Consider the following 24,083-nt stretch of genomic DNA (forward strand, 5'->3'; position numbering starts at 1 on the left):
CTCTCTTTGAAGGATTTGAATAACCTCTCCACCTAGGAAGCCTTGTACCAGATCTGGAACAGCATTTATCCCTTAATTAAAAAATAAATGCAAAATAGCTTAAGGGCTGCATGACAAGTTCTACAGGCTGTGTGCTTGTGGCAGAGTAAACAGCCTTAGAGGAAAGGGCTGATCCCTCAGATAGCAGTGAAGGCAGTTCTTGTCACTCACCTGCTCTAGTCTTTTATGTCACGATCCTGAACAAATGTGCTGTCTGTGGCAGAGCCTCAGAAGGTGGGTACAACTGCTTTCCTTTCCCCTTAATAATTTTGTCCTTCCTTGGCAGCTTTCAAAAGCTGTGGGTATCCCTTCAAGGCCAACCCTCTTCAGCACTAGGCTAATAAGCTTGCACTTGCAGGTTATACATGCAGACCAGCAAACAGTGTCACCTACCGTGAACAAACAAGGCTGCATAGCAACCATGTTTTCTAAGGAGTCTTGAGATGCCAGTGGCGTGAGGAAGAGATTTTGCTGGCCTGTCTCTCCTGGGGGTTTGCACGATGAGCACTGGAGTGACCTGGCAGCACCTTAACTCTGAAAAAGTCTCAACAATAATAGGAAAGGGGATTATGTGTGCTGGGCCTTTGCTTCCAGGAGCTAATAACATGAGCAAACGTACATCCCCAGTAGAGAAAAGATGCCGTAAATTCTCAAGAGGGAGAGAGAGAGAGAGAGAGAGAGAGAGAGAGAGAGAGAGAGAGAGAGAGAGAGAGAGAAAGAGAGAGAGAGAGAGAGAGAGAGAGAGAGGGAGGAGGGAGGGAGGGAGGGAGAGAGAGAGAGAGAGAGAGAGAGATTCTGCTTACTGAGTATACAAAATTGCCACCTCACAGCCTTTCCTCATTCATGTTTTCTTTTAGATAACAATTACTGACTGGATTAGAGTATTACTGAGGGAACAAATTGTTTTGCAATTCTCTTGTCACATATCTCACAAATAATCCTGTGAAGTAGACAATATGACAGATTGAAGACAATGCCTCATTGAATCAGTGCTTACCACTTTTGCATAAAAATTTAGAATCAGAGAGCTGGAAGAGGTAGTAGAAGTTATCTAAGCCATCCCCCTGCTCAGTTCAGGATCCAGTAGTATATCTCTGCAGATGTCTATCTAGCCTCTGTTGGAAGACCTCTAGCAAAACTGACCTCTCTACCTTATGTGACAGTCTGTTTCACTGGCTGAGAGCTCATACAGTGAGGAAGCTTTCTTGTAATTTTAACCTATAGCAGGGATCTTCAAACTTGGACCTTTTATGACTTGTGGACTTCAACTCCCAGAATTCCTCAGCCAGCGTGCCTGGCTGAGGAGTTCTGGGAGTTGAAATCCACAAGTCATAAAAGGGCCAAGTTTGAAGACTCCTGACCTATAGGTTATGGTCCTGCCCTTTGGGATAATAAGTCCACTCTTTCTTTGATGAGACAACCCTTCTGCTGTTTGAAGATTACTATCAAACGTCCCTTCAGTCATCTCTTCTGTGGACCAAGTGTACCTAGTTATTTCATTCCCCTCTGAAATCATACCATGACTGAAAATGCACATTGTGTTACATAGCAATTTCTTTGAAAAACTCTGGTTTGTTGACTAAGTCACAATTAACTGGATTCTCACATAATTATGTTATGGCTAGTGCAATTTCTGAATGGGAATGGAATGGATTTGGAAGACCAAACCCATTTCTTTTCAGGTAACCCATAACTATTCTAGATCTTTGTATATTGTTTGTTGATATCATCTCATTTTCCTGGTTCACTTTGTTAAACCAATGACATGTGTGTCCTTTTTCTTTTCCATCATGTAGCTGTTGTTTAACATCTTGGAAACATTTTTTGAGATCCATCTCCCATTCACCAACCCACAGAAATCAGAGTCACCACTGCATGGCAGCAAGAAAAGCCTGAAAATCTGCTGAGCTAAAAAGTCTCAAGTTTTTATCCTGGCAAGGAAACTTTATCAAGTTTTTATCTTTGGCCATAAGCCAAAGATTCTCCACTTTGTGGCAATGAGATACAAGTCATGGCATCATTGTTCTAGAATCTGTCCCTAAAAAAGCTCATTCCAGCCAGCCTCATTTGGTTGTTTATTTTTAGAGCTTATACCTTACAAATATATTATTTGAGACAAAAATGTAACTATCCTACAAAAAATCCACGTGTGGGTATTTGTGCCTCTCCGAAATTAGTTCCTAGTGAGTCATTAGCATTTGGCTGCTAGACTGATTAATTCTATTCCGAGAAATATATCAGAACTAACAATCAAAGAGAAAGGAATCTTACATAGTAGCTCTGTGTTCCGATGGGTACTAGTAAGAATTCTTTTCTCATATTGCCTCTCCACTCCCAGCTCCAACTGAAAGTATTCTGCTGTAGGTCCTTAAGAGGGACCAGGTGGCTTGATGGTTTTACAGATTTACATAGCAACACTGCTGATTTCACTTTAAAATACAACCGGCATTGATCTGAGCTATTTTGGCTCTATGCAGATTCTTGTAACATTCCCCCAGTGCCCGGGACTGTGGCTAAAGAGAGAAAAACAGTGTTAAGTTAAAATGGATTATGCTCAATTCCCTCCTGTCTTCCAGCAGGAACCAGTTGCTGCCAAGCACCTGGATTTCTTTAAGCAATTGCTTTTGTGGTGAGAATATTTTTTGTTGTTGTTGCTGCTGTTGTTGTTATAAGATAACCATCAATACCCTATTCCTGACATAGTCAATTCTCATTATTCATGGTAGTTACGTTCTATAAGGTTACCACAAATATTGAACTAGTGAGTTTAAAACCACCTGGCAATGTATGCATCTGGCAACTCAAATGTTTTGCTGTTCTGCGTGCCTGCAAATAACCAAAAAAGCACCACGGGTATTGATTTTGCAGGTACAAATCCATTTTAACAAACAAGTGAATGGGCTTCTCAGCAGGGACAGGGACAAGGCCCTGCTTAGCTGCCTCAAAAGTTTCCAGCAAATCAGATCCCTGAGATTTCCTCAACTTCTATAAAAATTTTGCTTTTCTGTCCAGCCCCGATTCTACTCTGAATTGAAGGATTGCCAGGTTGTAAAAAGGAAGTCATTGTGCAGGCTCCCTCTTTTCTGTAAAGCAGTGCAACGCAGTGCAATTATCAGCACAATAAACATGGCTCTTCTCCTCAGTGCTATGCTCTGCACTTCTGAATTTCCCATGACAAGTATCATTCCTTCCTCCACTGCAGCTGCCAAAGCAACTTGAATAATTATAGCTACTGGCAAAGGCATCAGCTTGCCAAAAACATTAGCCTACCTTTTACCATCATGAGTAGCAAAAGGCTTCAAATGTAACAGAGGGATGGAGCTTTGACAGCTTTATACAAAATGTTCCTTCCCCCTATGCCCAGATAAATGCACAGAAACCCAGACTGGGCAGAGAGTGGTTTATTATATTTATTTTGCATGCAGAGTGGAGACTGAGAGGATGTTTGTTGTTTTACCGTCTGTAATAGTTTGGAACAAGATAGTGATTTAATAATTTTTTACACTCTGATTGCTCAGCTAGAGGGAGATTAACTCCATTTTCTTTTCCTGCTCTCTGGGCTCCAGCTTCAAAGTGACTTGGAGGGACTGAGGAGCCAGAATCCTGCTGTCAAAAAAAAAATGCCTTCAGTGATCAGCGGCACTAATTACTTTTTAATTACCTTGCTGATGGTTATAGGAATTGTTTTGGTTGCTTTGGTAGATTGTTACTTCTGGTTATTGGGAGGTTTCTCCAACCTCCCAATGTTTACTGCTATTTTAGATATGCATTTTATAGTCACTTAGCCATTTTCGGAGAAGTAAGGCTGCAATCTTATGAGCATGCATCAAGTCTTCTTGAAATCAAAGCCAATTAAGGCTGGCTTTGAAACAGACACCCAGAGAATTTCAATCCTAATTAAAAGAAATAAACAGTACCGGGAAGAAAGAATATTCATTCAATCAGTCTATTTCTCCTACCACATACCCATTTAATATACCTGGAGCAACAAAAAACAATAACTTACCATCAAAAGCCAAATGGAGTCCTGTAGGGAAATTGGGAAATGGCTGTGCCATCTTATTATGTAGCAGGAGATAAACGTTTGACAGAAAGAACCATTCTGGAATAACGGATTAGAAATACTATTTCTAATATTTACTATAGGGCTAACAAGGAAAAAGTCTTAATCTTTTTTGATTCCACCTATATTTTACTCTCACAACCAATATTTCCCTGCTGTAATAGAAAGTATGAACTGCTGTCTGAACGTACAGTACCTGCAGACATTTGGTCAGTGATGGAATAAAACAAAAGATGGACTATACAGACGTACTTACAACACAATTGAGCCCAAAATTTCTGTTTTATGAAGTTGTTAGTGGGATATCAGCCCTGTTTTGTTGCCAGATAAAATTAAATGGAAGCATCCATGAATCACCAGCAGTAGAATGGAAAAGTTTTTACTTTTCTCCGAATACATTCTGCAGTTCCAGAGGGATCAAAAGATGAATATTGAGGGTTAATTTACACTGCAAGAAGGATAGTACAATCCATGTTTATTAAAAGTGTGGGAAAGTAACTTCATTTCTTTTCTGTTTCAGAGTCTTATTCCAGTTTAATCTCAGTTAAAATACTCACCTAAATTGTTCAGGGAAAATAAAATTCCCATCCATGCTTTTGTTTGCATTATCTGTTCATTCCCAGTTCATAGAAGCCAGGATTCTGTATGATCCAGCTTTTGAAGTATTATCACAAATATCCTTCTTCAATTAAATTTGCATAACATAACCATGGTATACGAAATGCTAAACAGAATTGCATCTGTTTTTTCATTCAGTGAGATCATGTTTAAATGTATGTTTCTATCAATTGTTTCAACTGTTGCACTAATTTGAAATGTACTGTAACTGCTATTTTTTTAAAACCAGAGTGGATTCCCATATCTTTTACATAAATAATCCTATATTTGGCAGAAAATGACCATGGGTTTTGCTAGACTTTCTCCTATAGCCAAGCAGTTGTGAGAACAGGTGCCTAATCTTTATGCAAGGACAGGTTTGCTTGAGATTCGACTAAAGGACATTCTCGGTAAGGAGCTAATATCAATGTTCTTGATAGATGTGCAGGAAAATAACATATTAGCTGAAATATCAAGCAGAGTCCACAGGTAACATGTCAGAAAATGTGTCAGAATGTCAGAAAACATTCCTGATTTTTCCACAATGTTTGTTCTTCGACTTCAGGTCAGGGCAGAGGTAAGTCAAGAGGGTATCCATGACAATGTGATCCAAGCCATCATCTTGATCCCCTGCCTCCCTTGGATATTCCTGGCTTAGCAATCTTTAATATGAGCAAGGGCAATTTTTCATCAAGGGGTAATCTGTGTAGTAGCAATATAATCAGAGCCAAAGCCAGTAACCATGTGCTGCCAGACATTTCAATTAACCTTTGGAAAAGGGCTTTTTGCAACTCTGAAGATGTTCGTTTCTGCTGTAGCTTTAATAATGCCTTTTCCCAAAAGAACGCACAGGAAAGAAACAGGAAAGCTTTATACTAAGGTGATGAGCTAACAAAGCAACCAAGTATGTGAACAAAAAGGATGGGAGGAGGAGAGAAGAAATAACGGGAACATTACGAATTCCCCTCAGGAAGCAAGCAGCAGCTCAGAGAAGGAAAGCCTTGCAAAGAGGGGCAAAAAGTGTGATGTGATTGATTCTTTACAACCATAAGAGTGAGAGGAAATGTTACCTTTGCCCTTTTTCTTTTACTTCCTCATCTTGATTTTTCTGATCCCCCCCCATCCCCAAGCCCCCATCCCCAAGCCCCTACTCAAACAGTAGAAAATGTTGGCAAGGACAGGAGTGGAAAGAAGAAGGACCAGTTAAGCTATATTGGATTTACATTTTACATTGGATTCATCTACTGGCAGAATGAGCTTGCTATGTCCTTATTCTACACGGATCAGTGACCAAAATCTAAACTGAGTAAATACAGCAGGTTCAGTGATGGGAGATAACTGGAAAAATAGGGGCTGTATAAGACATTCAAGGGTACCTTTTTCCACCAGCTATGCTTTAATCGGCTTGCCACTTGATTGGCTTATGGGCATAGAAATCATATGATCTGGAGAGAGCCTCATTAGGCTTCCTCTGTCATTAATCTGGTTAACTGTAAGTATTGTCTTAAATGCATGGCTAGCTTAGCTTTGCAGCCAATTGCACAGTGTCCAATTTCTTTTGGAAAGAATGTTTTCATTCTGGCTAAGACAGAAGGAGCAAGGGAGAAAATAGACTTTTAATCAGTTCTAAACAGAGTTAAGGTTGGAACATCAACAAACATTAAGAAATGGTTCTCAGTTGTTGTTTTGAGATGCTGCTAGGACATGGCCTGAGCCAGTGTTTTATATCCAATGTTTATTATTCAGAACATGCGGCACTTTTTGTTTACAAAGCAATGCTCAAAATTAGGGGATATGAAGAATGAGATTTCTGAATCGTTAAGGATCTATTCATGAAAATTTGACCCCCACAGACTGGATATTAAATCATATGAAGTCCTTCTTAGCTAGAAAAGCTAAGATTGGAACATATTTGGTTTTTAATCCTTCTTCAAGCTAGTGCTAATCCTTCATATCTTCCCTGATTTAATAGCAGATCAACAACACTCCTGCCCAAATAGTTAGCAATTTTGCATTGTCAAATTTTGTAAATTTGTGAAAAAACAGGAAATAAGAGCTTACCATTTTAAAAATATAGCTGTTTTGACGGCCTTTGGCAGGTTCTGTCTACATTGCTCCCAGCATGACAAGTCTGACTGCACAAAAAATTAACAACAGATAAAACAAAAGCTCCATTTCTGTCCTGTACCACAACCTGAAAAACCAAGAAGAAAATTACACTCATCTGCTCTTTTAACTAACTTCAGAAGTGGGGACTTCCCCAGTTGGGAAAATCAAACTGAACAAACTTTACTAATACTTATTAAGGAGTGGTGCAGTATATTTCTGGAGATTTGCCAACCAATGGAAGAATCTCATTTGGGCTGGCTTAGAAAGAGAGTGTACTTATCAAGGAGAAATTTAATGATGGTGTCTGGATTAGAGTAGATAGTAGACACTGAATAATAAGTTCCTAGTATTTCTACCATTATAGAAGGATCATGAACTGAGCCTTTATAGCACGTATAAAATATCTTTAGAGCATCATAATAGACCTGCATCTTAGAAACGCTTTTGGTATATAAATCCATGCCACTGCCCTAATAACGCTTATCATGCAATTAATATGAATGTGTATGAATTGAAGGAGAATCTTGTTCACCTTATATCTCTTGTCAAATGTAAACAGTATCCCAAAACATGGATCCAGCCACTACAGTGTTGTTCCATTTAATCTATTGAGGTGGAATATGGCCAATTGTAAATCAGATTGAACATGATTAAGCAAAGGCAATAGGATAGTAACAACCCTTATGAAAGTTTTGACTATATTTAAAATAGCTTTTCCAAATGTGGTTCTACACAATGGCATAAGGATACAGATCTTTTTATCCCTGGCCAACAGGGTAATTGACTATGTTAGCTGCTGCAGCAAGTTGAAACTCAATACCACTGCAATACAAAACCAATTTATTTATATTCAGCTACATATTCCGTAAAAAATAAGCTTTGGCTCACCAATGGACATTAAGTTTCCAATTTCACTTTGTACTTCTAAAACCCAGGAAGCTGAAATTATCTTCACTCTGTAAACTGGAAAGACTATGCTCCATCTTGTAGGCAACTGTTACCTTCAAGATCAAATCCACACACAACAATTTGCCTTAGTCTTTCAGATTAGTTTAGGCCATCAACCACAGTACATACCAATAAAGTAAAAAAAAAAGCTGCCATCAAACTCCAGACTTAAACTATCATGGAAGTTAAGAAAGATAAAAATACTATAGATGACTGGACCCAAATATTTTTAAATATGTGCAAAGACTGCAACCCAGACTTCTGCAATTATGCATTTGCCGATAGATTTATATGGAATTTGGGGATAAACTGCTGAAAGTATAGAGGATAACAGCAAGCATGTTGCCTCTAGCAGGACAATCACAGTGGGACAAGAAGAAAAATCTATTTGGTTTACAAACAAATCTTTTCTACAGGAATACTTTATAATGAGATAAAGGATAGGAAGGTGGAAAAAGGAGTGATCCAAGATCTCACACTGCTGTCCCTTCCTAGTAGCTGTCAGTTAAAATTAATCCTTTTTGCCATTTCAGTGGCAATTCTGAAAATTAATGGCATCCTTACAAAAACAAAACTACTCATGGTGCTTTAGTTGCTAAATCCCTACTACTGACACTTTCAACAGAGAAAATTACATGAATTTCATAAAGGCTGGTTGTTCTTTGTATCGATTCCACCACAGAACATCTGACATTGAGTCTTACTCTCTTGTTTAATATTTCTGCCTGCAATACAAAGAGATTTCCTCCAAATGCATAATAAAATATATTGATATCTCTATGTATGCATGAAGAAACTTTCTCATCACTGTTGCACTATCATGCTTAGGCCTCTGAGAATCTGAAAAGTCCACTGCAATGCTGGTCAGTTTATTATAATGCAAACAAACAAGGTCCATTTTAGTTTTTCCCAAACTGGTATCTTCTAGATGTTTTGGATGATAATGCCCCCCCACCTTTCCCAGATGGTGTTCCTAAGACATCAAGGGAGGCATCCAATCAGTTCAATTCCTATGAAGCAATAACTTTCTGATCTGAATTGCTGCTTGATGTCTTTGCTTTAGACTCTTCTGTTTGGCTGTATTTAAGTGCTTTCAGAAAATTAAAGGAAAAATTGGCTCCCATTCTTTCAATCTCTATTCTACTTTAACAATAAAGCAGGATAGGAGTTCTGTCGTCATTAGAAGAAGGGAGGAAAGTGGTGAAATGGAGAATGTCTCTATGGGTGCCCATTACTGGTAGTAGAACTGAAAGTGTCATGCTGTGGTTCTCCAATTCCATGTAGGGAAAGCTCTGCTGGATCAAAGAACTAGCATTTTCCTCCAAACAAAAAAGAGGTAAGGAGAGAGTTAATGCTTTGATATATATTCTCTGACCTAATCACTTCTGTAGGATCTGAGGATTCAGGCTGGCTTAGGAATTCTAGGAATTGATGACTATACTTCTTAACATTGCCAAGTTTGAAAAATGATAGTCTATGCTATGGCAGGGGTCTTCAAACTTGGCCCTTTTATGACTTGTGGACTTCAACTCCGAGAATTCCTCAGCCAGGCACGCTGACTGAGGAATTCTGGGAGTTGAAGTCCACAAGTCATAAAAGGGCCAAGTCTGAAGACCCCTGGTCTGTGGCATCATCAGGTGACCAATATGGAACATGTGAGATCATTGCCTCTAATCTTTCTTCAATAGGAGGCACCTCAACTGCCTGTTCCAGCTTGTTTTGGGAGAAGCTGGAAAATAACTTTTTAGAAGTGGAAGTAGAAACCCAAGTACAGGCTGCTGTTAAGCCCACACAACTGAACAAGATCAAGAGAGCAAGAACTACAGAAATTTCATTGTGGTATTTTAATGCAGGTCTTGTGGTAAATATCAAATCTTGGAAATTGCAAAAAAGTTTTCTATCCCCCTATTGAAAATGAGTCCATGAAGGTGGAATATCTCTGAATGATTTGGAATGATTGTTCCTAGGTTTCTGAGTTGCCTTTTATACAATAAAGTGCCTATGATAAATTGCCTAGGTAATTGCCTTTTACCTCATGATTGTTTAAGTTTATTCTCCCTTTTATTACTTTCCCAGTCTCTTTAGTTTCTCTCTTAATTGCCTCCATGATGGATCTGAGGCAAGTTGAAGGTGGCATCCACTTGTATTAGTGTTTTTCAAATTTGGCAACTTTAAGATGTGTGGGCTTCAACTTCCAGAAGTTCCCAAACAGCACAAAGTCTACACATCTTAAAGTTGCCAAGTTTGAAAAACACTGACTTATGCCCTCTAAATATGGGTGCTAAAGCACCTCCAATCCAATGTAAACAGCTTATATAGAACCCTACTTTACAAAACATTTTTGTATCATTTTTACTATGATTGGTCCAATATTGATTATTTCAAATTCAGAGTTTTCTTGCCTTTTAAGCTGCTAAACTTCATTTTACAATGGCCACATTAAGATTATTCAGGTCCTTATATAGTTCCAGGACTGTATAAACAGCTCACTTTCAACACTTGCTGTAACAGAGAGAAAAACATTAAAGATAAAAATAAATAATGAGAAAAAAATATAATTATTAGATCACAACCTAAACTTGCTCAGTCTGTCTTTTTTGGTAATACAAAAAGTAAGCATAAAATGTAAAGCCAATGTACTAATTAATATAATGCACACACACACACTAGGAATAGGCAATCAAGACCCACTACACACAACTTTGTTGTGTGTTTATATTCCCAGAAGAAACTGCCAAACTAGAAGAAGCTGCTATAGAAAAAGATGTGGAACAAAACCTGTCTGAAATTATTATAGAGAACAATAGGAACAACTATTTATCACTGAATATAAAAAAAATAGAATCCGGGTTTAGAAATAAAGACAGAAATAAAAAAAAATTCAACAGAGTAATTGGATTCATTTTTTTCATACTGTTCTTACAAAACAGTCTTCTTAAAGTTTTGAAGGAATTTGAAACAAGGAATCTTTTTTTGTTCATTTTTGCTTTCTTGAACCTTATATTCTTTCTATTTCCTTTCTTTAATTTTATTATCTTTTTTATTATTATATTTAAAACTATTAATATTTTCCCACCAGGCAGAAAAAAACAGAAAAACAGAAAAAAATAAGAATACAGTAAAGCAATGAAAAATGTAAAGGAATGATTTCCCCTTTATCACAAATATAAACATTTTTAGTACAGTAATTTATCATCTTCTTTTAAATTACAAAAATGATCTCTTCTTCCCATATCCCATCTCTTATCTATAAACAAATCCCTAAAGCCTCATCATTTCAGTCCTTATGTCAGCAAACGTCCATTAAGGATTACCAGTCATAACTTATCTATTAAACCTTGACCAAATAAACCAGAGGACCCCAATCTTTTGGGCACCAGGGACCGGTTCTGTGGAGAAAGATTTTTCTGCAGACCAGAGGGGGCGTAGTTTCACATGCTGCCTGCATCCAGCAGATGGGGCTTCACTTGTTTGTGTGACCCAGTTGCTGGTATGCCGTGGCCCAGTGCCAGTCCACAGACTGGAGGTTGGGGACCCCTGAAATAAACCACCTTTATATTCCCATATACTTCTAACAATCTTGATTTTTAGTCTCTTCAAATAATGTCCCAGAACTTGATTCATTTTCATTTTTCTTTATTCCTTCTCACAGATTTCCTCAAAGCTTTAACAAGCCTCTTTTGCAAATCTAATATAGGAAAATTATCCAGGTCATTTTCTTGGTTTGCTATTAGTATGTCCCTTTTAATTAGTAAAACATCAGCCTGTGTGTGTGTGTGTCCAGTATACCATCTTTTCCATGTAGGTCATAATTTTTAAATCCACTTTCAGTCTCAACCTTTTCAGGTTTTCCTTCCATAACAGCTTTTAAACACTATCTGTACAGGAAGGCACTCTTAAAATTAACTGCTGGGTCTATTATTCAAAAATATATCCTTTACTATATCCAATGTTAAAATATCTTGCTTTATTTTTTATTTGTAAAGTGAGTTTGTGTGTTCTCCTTTAATTCTCATCTTTAGTGCCTTCTAGTTCCCTCTAGTGTCTAATTTTTAAAGTATTTTCTGAGAACACTCTCTGCACAATGTGTTCTTTTTACTATTTTGGTTTTTGCATAGTAGTATTTTGATTCTGTTCAACAGTAGCCACAAAGAGTCCTATCTTGATTAGGTGGCCATATACATTTTTCTAATGAACAAATTAAATCATTAAGTCAGGAACTGTAAGCACTTCTATCTTTTATGCATATCTTTTACATGTCCATGAATGTATTAATTATATTTAGAATATTCTGGTAAATGTAGCAATCATATGGGAAATTTTCACCATCTATTTGTAGGAAAAATTGCATCATCTTGTAGTTTGCCTGGAGCATTACACTACAATCTTTCTAAGTTTCCAGCTGTAAAATATGATATGATAAGGTATTTATACTGACACTATTTGCATTTTAATATTTAAGACTTAAAGCAGACTTTACATTTTATATTTTTTATATAGTTTGATTTTGTTTATTTCTTGAGTTGGTGAGATTGGTTTGTCTCCCAAGAAATGACTGAATCCACTAGCCTCTATTTAATATAGCCATGAAGTGGCACTATTGAAATTATTTTACTTTTGGCATTTTTTAATTTACTCCTTACCAGAACGGCTGCACAGGTTGCGACAGCCCTACTTTTATCATACACAGGGTTACAGGAGAAAGTCAGCTGGGGTGTCACCTGGAAAATAGGTGTCAAGCTAAGCTAAGAATAATGTAGAACAATTCAGTCAGAGTTCAGTTCTTTATTTAGTCAGAATCTTGTCTGACTAAACCTTAGTACTCTCAGCCTAATGGATATACCCAGGGAGATCCCAAAGAGTGGCTAGCCTTATTCTCTTCCTCTATCTAGCTCTGGGCTGAGTTGCCTCTTCTTTCTCCTCACATCCTTTCTGGAATGTGTTCTCTCCTTCCTGGGAAACTTCCAGTACACTCTAGTCCATCACTGGAGCTTCCCTGCCATGGGCACATCTTTCACAACAGTGATGGTGGCAGAAATTATCATGCCCTCACAGAAAATGGAGCCAGGTTACAAAGATCTAATGGATTTCTGAAGAGAAGTTTGAGATTTCCAGTTGCTTTCACTGCAGTTGGTTACAGTAGAATGCGGGACAAGGTTTTTAGAATGAAGGCAAATATATGTGTAGGATAATGTTGCAAGTTCAAATCAGGGTCAGTCACCGGAACCAGAGGTTTAGTCTTCCGAGCCTTTGGACTCATGCTGAGGGAATATGTGCTTTGGGCTATTCTATGCTTTGTATTTATTGGTTCTTATTGGTTTATTGGTGTGTTGATGGCCAGTGATTTGTTTTTAGAAATTGGAACTCAGCTCTCTAGCCAAATATCAAATAAACTGGGAAATAGACTGCCAATTTAATCTAATTTGCAGGACATTTATGATTCAGAGTTGAGCTGTGTCAAATCAAATTACTAAATGAAGAATAGGCTAAACATTTAGTATATACATTTATCTTGTAGGAGCACACTGAGGGATTCAAATACCTCATAGAAAACTGGTTCCTGTCTACTGTAGATCTCCTTATGAATGAATCTGCCAAGTAGCTGTTCATATGTCTCCTCTTCACATGTGTAGGACCAACTCTCATAAATTGGCACTATGTTAATGCATCTATGTTAGTGATCCTTGCTACTCACTCTTCATGCAAGCATACTCTGCCTGGCTGGTAGGCTTCCAACAGCTGCAATGCTTAAAGCATCACTTCAAAGAAGACACCATGGTTTAGTTCAGAATAGGCAATAGACTGGTGATGCCCATAGTCTGCAGAAGATTTAGTGACAAACACAATACAAGATTTTCAAACTATCAAAGCCATTGATCCAAAAGGATCTGGCTGGGAATTAATCGTGATGGTTGGACACAACTTTGCAACTAACAATAACAACAAAAATCATCCCCAAACATTTGGGGGGTGGAAGTTTACCTCAGAATAGAACCCAACTCCCTGTACAGAAAGAAATTGCTAAGAAAAGCAGGTAAAATGCTTCACAATGAGAACAAATGCATCAGATCACCTCCAGGTTACCATATCATCCCAATCCTGGATTTACTCACAGAAATTTAAGCACATCATGTCTGATCTTAATGAAATTAGCTCCTGGCACACTCAATTAATAGTTTATATTTTAGTTACTACAATCTCCCTCTTTGACAAATCTCTCACTAAATTCCTTTTTGCTGATCTCGCAATTACTTCTGGCTTTGCAATCAATAACATTTAATTTCACCAGGTTTCATAAACAAGGCTGACAAAATACAGCAACTCTATAATCAGATAAACACCCCAAAGGCAGAGCTGGATAGATACTGATCCGAACTGCAATGCCAATCAGTAATCTACCTTCCATCATGACATGATCAACCATATCTAACCCAAAATTAGACAGAGAGGGTCCACAAATCATGACATGTTCAGAATTATAAAAATCCAAGTGTTAGGCACAGTCTATTCAAGGATTATTAGGAAAAGGAGGCAGGAAAGGAATGTTACAAAGCTCTTTCAAAAACAGTTATTTTCTATAGTGTAATTTCCCCTCAAGGAAAACATTCCTTGCAAGACCAAAGAATATCCCGTCAAAGTGGAGACTTCAAACTGTAATGCATGAGGAAGTTCCAAAGTTTGCTAGTATTGTTTGCTGTATAGTCCATGTGTAAAAATCTGCATTTCAGTTTACAAGGAGACTTGATTGTGTTCAAGTTCAGAATGGGGTCCATATTCTATCCTAACAAAGAAATTTGTTATTTATTTATTTATCATATTTAGAATCACCTAATATTATAATAAAAACAGTTAAAAGCAAGGATAAAATAGTCAAAATGAAAAAGGTGAGGGAAGGGCTACAGAGTGCTAACTAGCCCCATGGCTGCATGCTATTTGGCAGCCCCAAAAGTGAATTGACAATGCCAGGTTTTCAAAGGTTTGTGAAGGGACAGCAGACTGGGGAACTGCCTCAACTCTAGGAGAGAAAGCTCTTTCTGCTTCATTCTCAGTTCCATTCCTTTACAGCTGAGCTTGTCACTTTAATGAGCAGAATTGTTAGCTCAAAGTTGTGCTTCATATACAAGGTTCAATCCCTGGCTAATCTAGAAAGAGTTGTGACATCACCTGTTTCTCAGCTCTAGAAACTTTAAGATGTGTGAACTGGTTGGGGAAATCAGGGAGTTGAAATCCACATATCTTAGAGTTGCTAAGGTTAAGAAACTTTGTTCCAGAGAACTGCTGTTAGAAACATGGAAAGGAGGGGTGGCAAGTGGGATCTGCATAGCAATCCAATGTACTAACAGCCAGCAAGGACATAGGAGTATCTGCTCGCACTGCCCACAAATTGGTAGCATCCCCATGAGTAAAGACTTCCTTTCCCTAAAACATTGCCTCTGATATCATTTAACCTGACATGATTGGTCTGGAACTAGAATCAGATTATCATCACCACCATCACTATCACTATCCAATCCTGCTGTAGAGACAGCCTGAAGTTTAGATCCCACACTGATTCAGGGATTAAGATAGATGATTTCCCAAATCCCTCCCAATCTAATGAACCTAATTTTCCTCAATAGTCCTCCATATTTCTGCAATGAATCTCTTCTATGTTATGACATCAGAATGCTGAGCAGGCCTCCTCCATTTTAAAATGAATCCAAGTCATTTCCATGCCTCAGAGTAACACACTGACCTTAAATTAATGTCCTTAAATAATAATCACATGGAACAGGCACATTTGAAAATCCCCCTTCTCCTGAACTTGGATCTAACTGGAGAAGTAGTTGTTTTCTCTCTGCAAGAGCAACCACTTCAACAACCCAATTTCCCTTACTCTTATGGCTGTGGCAGCAGAAGAAAGCAAGGGGATCAAGAAGCCTCATGGAATGATACAGCTCTAATGCAGTCACACAGCCTCTGTTCCCAAGAAAGTTATTTAGGGAGTGTGTGCCTGACCTTTTCAATAGAACTCACCTTGATAAAAATGTAAAAGTGGCACACGTGGACTTTCCAGCTGGATAGAAGAGCTCTTTATCCCAAACTCATTGATGCAGGCATGAAAGAGATCCTTGTTGATCCCAGTCTCTCACAGCAACTGTTGTCATGGTTATAAATCATTTCTTATTGCCCTCTCTGGTCAGTAACAGAATATTAAGAATGGATTTACTGGGTGAGCACCCTCAGGCTGAAAGCTGGTAGTAATAGACTCTAGTCACTCTTATTGCCAGTAAAATATATATATATATATAAGAAAAAGATATAATGGAAAGTAGACCAACAGATCAGCATCTACAGACATATGAATGAAGAAACCTATCTACTATAGTTGTTATTCCATGAACAAAAACAACACAATTGGTGAGGGAAATGAAAGGAAAAAAATACACGTGTTCTATGAGACACATAAAGTAAGTTTTTATTTTACTGCAATTAGTGAATGGGCAGCTGCCAAATTTGATTACATGTGAAGGAATACTTAACCCTGGGGATGTCATCTTGTATTCTTTATCTTGTACTTTGAAGAAATGAAATAGAATTGAATAGTAATAACAAAGGACATATACAAATTGGAGGTATTGGGGTTGGTTAAGTAGAAAACATGAAGATAATCCTATGTGTTCTGATGTTAAGGAAATCTAGAATTTTGGGGAAGCCTATCAGTATTGACATTTGTGCTGTGCTCTACTCCTTTGGAAGAAAGGAGACTTCAAGCAGCCACTAGTGGTATTCTGTACATTTTGTGTACCTTATAAAGCAGTTGCACCTGCAAGAGTAGGTATACAATAAAGGGAAAGGTGGAGATGGTCATCTGAGTGAATTCCAACAGCAAGGACAAAAAAGTTGGATGGGAAGCAAGGGCAACTATAGGAGAGGGTCAAAAAAGTTGTGGTAGATGGTGGATGGATTGGATATAAAGCCCTGGCTCTTTGAATATGCATCAAATGTGCTGTGTTGCATTTTGTTTTAGTTTTACTAGCCTGATTAATATCTTGGATTTTTTTTTAAATTATCTTTTTAAATATTTCCACTATTACATTTTCTTAAAGTAACAACATTGTGCTAAGAAAAGGAGGGTGAAGGAGTTCCTAAAATAATGTGAAGAAAGCCCTGACTTTACTACCAAGATCAGACATACTTGGAAGGAAGCTGAGATTCACACACTCCATGTGAGAATCCATGTGGATTTTGCACTGGCAGAACCACCTGATAATGTGAATGTAGTGCAGACACTAAATAATGTTTCGAAAACATTACACCAGTCATCAAGGAAACATCACACACAAGCAAACTTTTTTAGATCCCAAAGAAATCTGCTTACCTTCCCTACTCTCACCTGCAGTCTCTGCACTAGCCAGGATGATTTCCTGACAAATTAAGCTAACAAGTATAAATATGAATTAGTCAGTAGCAGCTTCTTAAAATAAAAGCCCTTGTGGTCAGTCTCAATGTAGGTTGCATCCATAAAAAAATGATTTGCACATAATTACAATGATGGATGAATACAGAAGTATTCAAGGGAAGATTAACCTATCCTGCTACCATTCCCCCTCCCCCAGAAGGAAGTTAAGGTCCTTGCTTTTTCATTCTGGATGGCTTATGGTGATTTCAGGTTATGTACTGTAATTATAAAACCAGTGGGACACTGTCTGCTTCTGACCAGAGATCCCATTGCATTTGTCTCTCCCATGTGTCATGGTTCCGATAGATGAGACCAGTAGAAATAAGAATTCTGAGGAAATTGTTTTCCTCAAAGAACACATTTAATGACTACATAGTATCAGCACGAACAAAGGTGAAACCAAGACTGAAAGTCCCCCCCCAGGTTACAAAGTAACAAGTTAAACTTCCCACCCCAGTAGTGTGTCATAAATCACAATCCCCAATTAACTACTTTGGCCGGCTTTCTAATGGTAGTTTCAGCCCGCCAAAAACTTAGGTAACTTGACCTTGGTTCCCACAGAACAATTTATTGTTATGTATAAACTAAAAGAATACATCTTCCCCCGCCCATTACTGGGGCAACCGAAAATGAAGTGAAAATGGCTGCAGCCAAATTTGATTGAAGGTTGACACCATGTGGTTTATAGCTATGTACATCCCCAGAGTCCCATTTATTCAGCTAGGATGGTGCTACTCAGAAGAGAAGCACCAGGGAATTAGACACTTACATAAAACAAATATCAGTTCAGAGGTAAGGAAAAGGGGCAAAATCTGTTAGGCAGAGTATTCCTCTTCTTATTTGTTTCTTTTATCTGATGTCTTTAGATTATGAGGAATGGCAGGGAAGCAATATTTGTAGAACAGGAGAGTATTAAATTGAGCAAAAGATGAACCAGTGGTGGAAGATTAGAGTTCCATGAAGGTAGCACACAAAGGACCTAGTTGGTAAGAGAGAACATGTGGTTGTTTGTACAGATGCAGGTAGAAGGTAAGTGTTGCTCTAACAAGTAAAGCTGCAAAGAATGAGAAAAAGAATGCCTTTGAATTGAACATTTATGAGTAAAAGAAGCTCAAGCTATTTTGAAGTCTCTGCGGTCTGCAAGATTCTTTAATTCCAGTTTTGACATATACTTCCCTTGTTCTTTGTGCATGCAATATATATAGAGTAAGACTTGGTTGACAGATAAAAATAACAGAAAAACTCATAGTTTGTTTTATTTGTGAAGATACTGGCATTTCTGAATAAAGCTGAATAAATTTTTGGAGTAGGACATTTTGGCTTCTTACTTAGGTTCTGGAACAGGGTAGTTTTCCTGTTGGGGTTCAATCTCTGTCCTGTTCTAATGACTAAGCAAGTGCAGGTATTCCAAACTTTGAGTAATTATAGAAAAGTAAGTCAATCTAATCCAGTGGTTCTCAACCTTTTTAATACCGCGACCCCCAACCGGTTGTAAGTCGAGGACTACTCAACTGGTGCAGCACTGTTTGCAGAATGGGACTTTTGGTGGGCTCAGCAGGGCAGAGACAGCCTGGACGATTCCTATTGGCTTTTGAAAGCCAATAGAATTAGACTCTATTCAAGAGAGTCTATTCTATTGGCTTTCAAAAGCCAATAGAATAAAAGGGAGTAGCGCAGCTAAGGAAAAGGGAGAAAAATGGCGGACTGTGTTGTTTGGCGACCCCCATGAAATGGTCGTTTGACCCCAAATGGGGTCCCGACCCACAGGTTGAGAACCACTGATCTAATCCATGGGTTTCAATTACTGCCAGTTACAGAAGCCAAATACATACTTTCTTATTCATTAGTCCTCAGAGCAGGCAGATCCTGAATTAAGATCCAGGATCCCTGCTATCACCTGAAAATTCTGTAAATATTTTATCTTGGTGAAGAATTTTGCTTCTTATACGCTAAATATTATGCATTGCCTCTATCATATTTCTATATAGAAAGTTTTAAAAGTATGTCTGATTTTTTTTATTTTAACACTTTAATGTCCTACATTTCTATGTTAATGTATTACTCAATACAGGTATTCCTCAAAGTTACAGCAGCACTGAAAAAAGTGACTTATGACCATTTTTCACAGTTATGATCTTTATAGCAGCCCTATGGTCAGAATTCAGATGCTTGGCAATTGGTTCATACTTATGACCACTGCTGTATCCTAAGTTCATGTGATCTCCTTTTGCAAAGTCAGTGGGGAATCCAGATTCACTTAACAACCAGGACATAACACTCCCACACTCAGTTACATATAGGTAAGCCTAAGGTATAATCTCCAAATCCTCTTGCTTTCAGCTGCCCTGTGACCTTTGCAGCCTTTCCCAAAATAAAAGACAATAATTCCAGATGCCAGCTAATCGATGGCACTAATAAAAGCAAATTAAAACCCATTTCTTTGTAACAAGTACCTGAAGAAATATTAGCCCTGTTGTGACCCACAGGGTATATATACAATGTGGGGAATATGGGATTCAGGCAGTCTATCTGCAGTGAGGCAGGTACTTGCAAAAGGGAGACTTTGGTCCGGTTGATATAAATTGGGTAAATGGGGAGGATGGTGGAAAGAGGGAGAAAGGAGGAGAAAACTGGAAAAGACAACAGAAATACAAGGGTTGGTGATGTCTATGAATGCCTACACGATTTGTGAAATGGTACTGATTAGGTAGAGTTTTCAATGCCCAGTGGAAAGTAAAATGGAAAAAGCTAAGACCAGGAACAGAGACCCAGTTTGGTGTGGTGGTGAAGCCACCCAATCAGAAAACAGAAGACTTGATTCTACTCTTGCCTCTGGGGCCAGTCCCTCTCTCCTAGCCCTAGGAAGCAGGCAAGGGCAAACCATTTCTGAAACCTCTCCAAGAAAACTGCAGGGATTTGTCCATGCAGTTGCCAGGAGTCAAAACTGACTCAAACATAATGGGCACACAAACATGCACCACAAAAACAAGGGCAAGAAAGGGCCAGCCAGAAAAATGTCTGACCCCGTGGATAGTGCAATTCCTACGTTCATATGGGGATGGGGAATCTGTGAATGCCCAAGTGCAAAAGGTTGTAGCCAATTGTTTACTATAGGAAAAAAAAACTGCTGTGCCCAAATCATGATCTTGTTTTTTGTATGCAAGCAGGAACTCATGGAGAAGCTAGTTCTTTCGGTTTTGAATATACCAGACTCTGAAACTATAAATCTTGTTAAGCTAGGGGTACTCTCTGGGGAGAAAGGCAGTATTCTGGCCCTTAGAGAAAGAGCTAAATTTAAAATCCTGTTATGGAACATGTATTGTAAACCAATAAAGAAAAGGTGAATTGAAAACAATGTTTCCATTCTGTTTATAGATGAATATTGTTTTCTTTTGCTTTTCCCCATGGAACACACACCGTTCAAATATTTGGACCGTAATGCTCTTAAATGTAAAATTCTTCCCACAGTGATGGCAATATTAACAGGTCAACATTTTAAGTTGATCAGGTACCACTTGTGATTTGACTTAGAGCAGTATCAGGACCTCTCATGTATTCTGAAAGCAATCAAGAAGCAGTAATATAAAACAGAATATTAATATTGCAAGAACCAGTTCAAATGTACATCATGTTACCGGCACCTTGTTATTATTTGCAAATTATTTACTATTATTCTGCAGCACATATATGACACCCAATGGCCATTTTTAGAATTATATTTCTAATGTATTACTAAGATTTTAGAGCACCCATTGGACATCAACCAACCTGGATGTTAAAAACTAATTCCCCAAAAGTCAACAAGTGGAAAAACACATCCCGAAAGGAAAACCACACAAAATGATGTGTCATAATGTATTTGAAGTAAACAGATTTATATATCATATACATGCATTAGAAAGCAAGATACATTATACAAATGTAAGAATACAACCAAATATTTTCTCCCATTACCTTCTTATTAAATTTATGGATACAATACAATGCTGGATGTGAATCTGTGACAATTTCTGAATGCAAATTATTATATTTCATCCTAGGTGGGGGGTTTTTTGATAAAAATTTTCTTAAGTTCAACTCTTACCTACCACAGAACACATCCATGTAATTTTTATTACAGCAATCAGAAATGGTTGGTCATTGTCATCATGTTTAAACATTTCATTCTAGTTAATCATCTTGGGAATTCATGTAGTCTCCCATCCAAATACTAACTAAATTAACATTTTCAAAGAAAAACAAGAAAGTCCAGTTGCCTCCTGAAAAAGCCTCTTTGGGACAACCATGACCTGGATGACTGAGAATCTCCATAGACATTTAGCGATGCATTTGGGATGAACACCCTTCGAATGGTGAGGGAGGATGAACGGATTTCCAGAACACATTGCAGACTACAGGAACCATTTGAGCTTCAGTTTGAGATGCAGACAACACAGACTCAACCACAACAGCCTGTGCCTGTCTTCAAGGGACACAGGGCAGAAAACATCCTGCAGCCAAGAAGGCTGCACACACATTTGCACTATTCAGGTGACCCTGAGGACACAGATAAGCCTCCAAGTGGCCCCAACGACTCCCTAAAAAGAATGCAAATGACCATCTGTCTGCAAGCAATATAAATCCTTCCACTCCCCACTATCTAGTCAGAGCTGAAGAAGCTTCTTGGATGAGAAGCGAAACGTCTTCAAAAGAAACACAAGAAAGTCCAGTTGCCTCTTGAAAAAGCACCTTTGGGACAACCATGACCTGGATGACTGAGAATCTTCGTAGAAATAAATTAGTATTTACCAATTAAATACTAACTAAATTGGACCCTCCTGAAATTTTCATCATCTACCAAAGTCAACTCAGTAGTACTGTCACCTGCTTGGATTAGATTTGTGTCTTATAAATGTGCAAACAAAGAAACTGAATTCCCTAAGCTTGTATGACTCTCCTGAGTTAGGGAGAGACCCAGAATCGCTCAAGATCCTCCTTTGCAAGGAGACTCTGAAGCAACACTCAGAAGCAGCCAGAAGCACTCATTCATAAGATATTGTTGTTGTTAATTGCGAAGTCGTGTCCGACCCATCACGACTCCATGGATAATGTTCCTCCAGGCCTTCCTGTCCTCTACCATCTTCTGGAATCCATTTAAGTTCATGCCTACTGCTTCAGTGACTCCATTCAGCCACTTCATTCTCTGTCGTCCCCTTTTTCTATTGCCCTCAATCTTTCCCAGGCTTTTTTAACACCTCCCCATTCATAAGATGGGGAGGTGTTAAAAAAGCATACATTTATTTTTCAAACCAACAATAAGTTGTGCCTTTCATTTCCTAAACGCTTTACAGGCAATCCTTGACTTACAACAGTTCATTTAGTGACCGTTCAAAGTTACAACGGCACTGAAAGAGATGACTTATGATTGTTTTTCACAATTATGACCGTTGCAATATCCCCGTGCTCACATGATCAAAATTCAGGCGCTTGGCAACTGACGGATATTTATGATGGTTGCAGAGTCCCGGGGTCATGTGATCCCCTTTTGCAACCTTCTGATAAGCAAAGTCAATGGGGAAGCTGTATTCAGTTAACATCTGTGTTATTAGCTTAACAACTGCAGTTATTCATTTACCAAATGTGGCAAGAAAAGTCATAAAATGGGGCAAAAAGCAACAGAAATGTTGGGCTCAATTGTGGTTGCTAAGTCGAGGACTACCTGTATTTATTATATTTCCTAAGCTAAAAGTGTCTTTTCGATCACAGCCTGTTACTCTTTTTGAAGTGTAGTGCTATTTTGGGGACATTATTGTTGAAGGATGAAGAGGTTTGCCAGAGGTGAGCTAAAATAAGAAAGCGTGGAGCACTTTTTTCTTTCATTTTCATGAATTTATTTGACCTTGGATATTATAATTTGTGTTTTTGGATTGTTTGTTTTGGGAGGCTGAAATCTTCTGATCTTAATGGATTTTGACGACCAGGAGATGCCAGCTTACCCATAAACAATTTTTTTAAAAAAACAAAAACAAATGATTTATATTTTGATCACAAGAGGGAGTTAAAGCATAAAGCAACATAAACCAGACAGACTGCAAAAAAATTATTTTGGAGGAGTGTTTAAACAAAAGAATTCACTTCAACTATATTCCAAAGAAGTCATGAAAGAAAGAGCAAGAGGAACAAATTACCCAAGTAATGGGAAGAAAGATGAGTGATCCAGAGATGCAACTAACTGCAGAAATTTATCAAACTACTGAGACTATTTCACAAGTACTTGATCCTGCAAAGGATGTAACTGTAATTTTGGAATAAAAATCTGACTCCAATAGTGCCTACTATGAAGATGGTTTAATTACAAGTGCCTCACTGCAATTCAAAGAAAATTGCAGTAAATCTATAATTCTTAAGAGTACAGGTTTGGGATCTCCACTTCAAAATTGAAATTAACATGTTTTAAAAATCATATTGGAGAATCTCTTGACACAAAGTTTATATTTATTTGAGACATTCTGAAGGAGCAAAAAATTTTATTTAGTATGATAATTGGAGCTAGGAGAGATTTTCTATTGGTTTGTCAGATGTAATTAAGAGAATTCCAATGGATTGTTTTGTGCTTATAAAGTGGATTTGAAAATGGGTTTCATACACAAAGAGAATAAAACACTTTAGTAATTCCTAGTTTGCAAAATATTATTGAAAGTGAATTTGAAAGTATGTTAAAAGGACACTTAAAAAATGCATTAGAATTTATTTTAGTTATAAAGATGAAGTATTAGTTTTAAAATGAATAAAAAAATTATAAGGTTAAATTTGAAAGAGTATAATGATTTTTGTTAATATAGTTTAGAAAGATTAGTAAATGTAAATAGAAATATACTATATATCACTTCACATAATGGGAAAAAA

The 24,083-nt window shown here is 37.8% G+C and overlaps 1 protein-coding gene across 9 annotated transcripts in view; it reads right to left on the reverse strand.

Moving 5' to 3' along the window:
- Positions 1 to 6,905, reverse strand: part of TOGARAM2 (TOG array regulator of axonemal microtubules 2) — a 61,347-nt gene extending 54,442 nt beyond the window's left edge. For 6 of the 9 annotated variants that reach the window (XM_039337035.1, XM_039337037.1, XM_039337041.1 and 3 more), the window contains exon 1: positions 211 to 421. The gene's annotated coding sequence lies outside the window, so the exon portion shown is untranslated. The other 3 variants (XM_039337036.1, XM_039337038.1, XM_039337039.1) reach the window with 2 other exon arrangements.
- Between the last annotated feature and the right edge of the window lie 17,178 nt (positions 6,906 to 24,083).

This window comes from Crotalus tigris, unplaced genomic scaffold (assembly GCF_016545835.1).
Source record: "Crotalus tigris isolate CLP2741 ecotype Arizona unplaced genomic scaffold, ASM1654583v1 scf7180000017668.6805642782:7212621, whole genome shotgun sequence".
Lineage (NCBI taxonomy): Eukaryota > Metazoa > Chordata > Lepidosauria > Squamata > Viperidae > Crotalus > Crotalus tigris.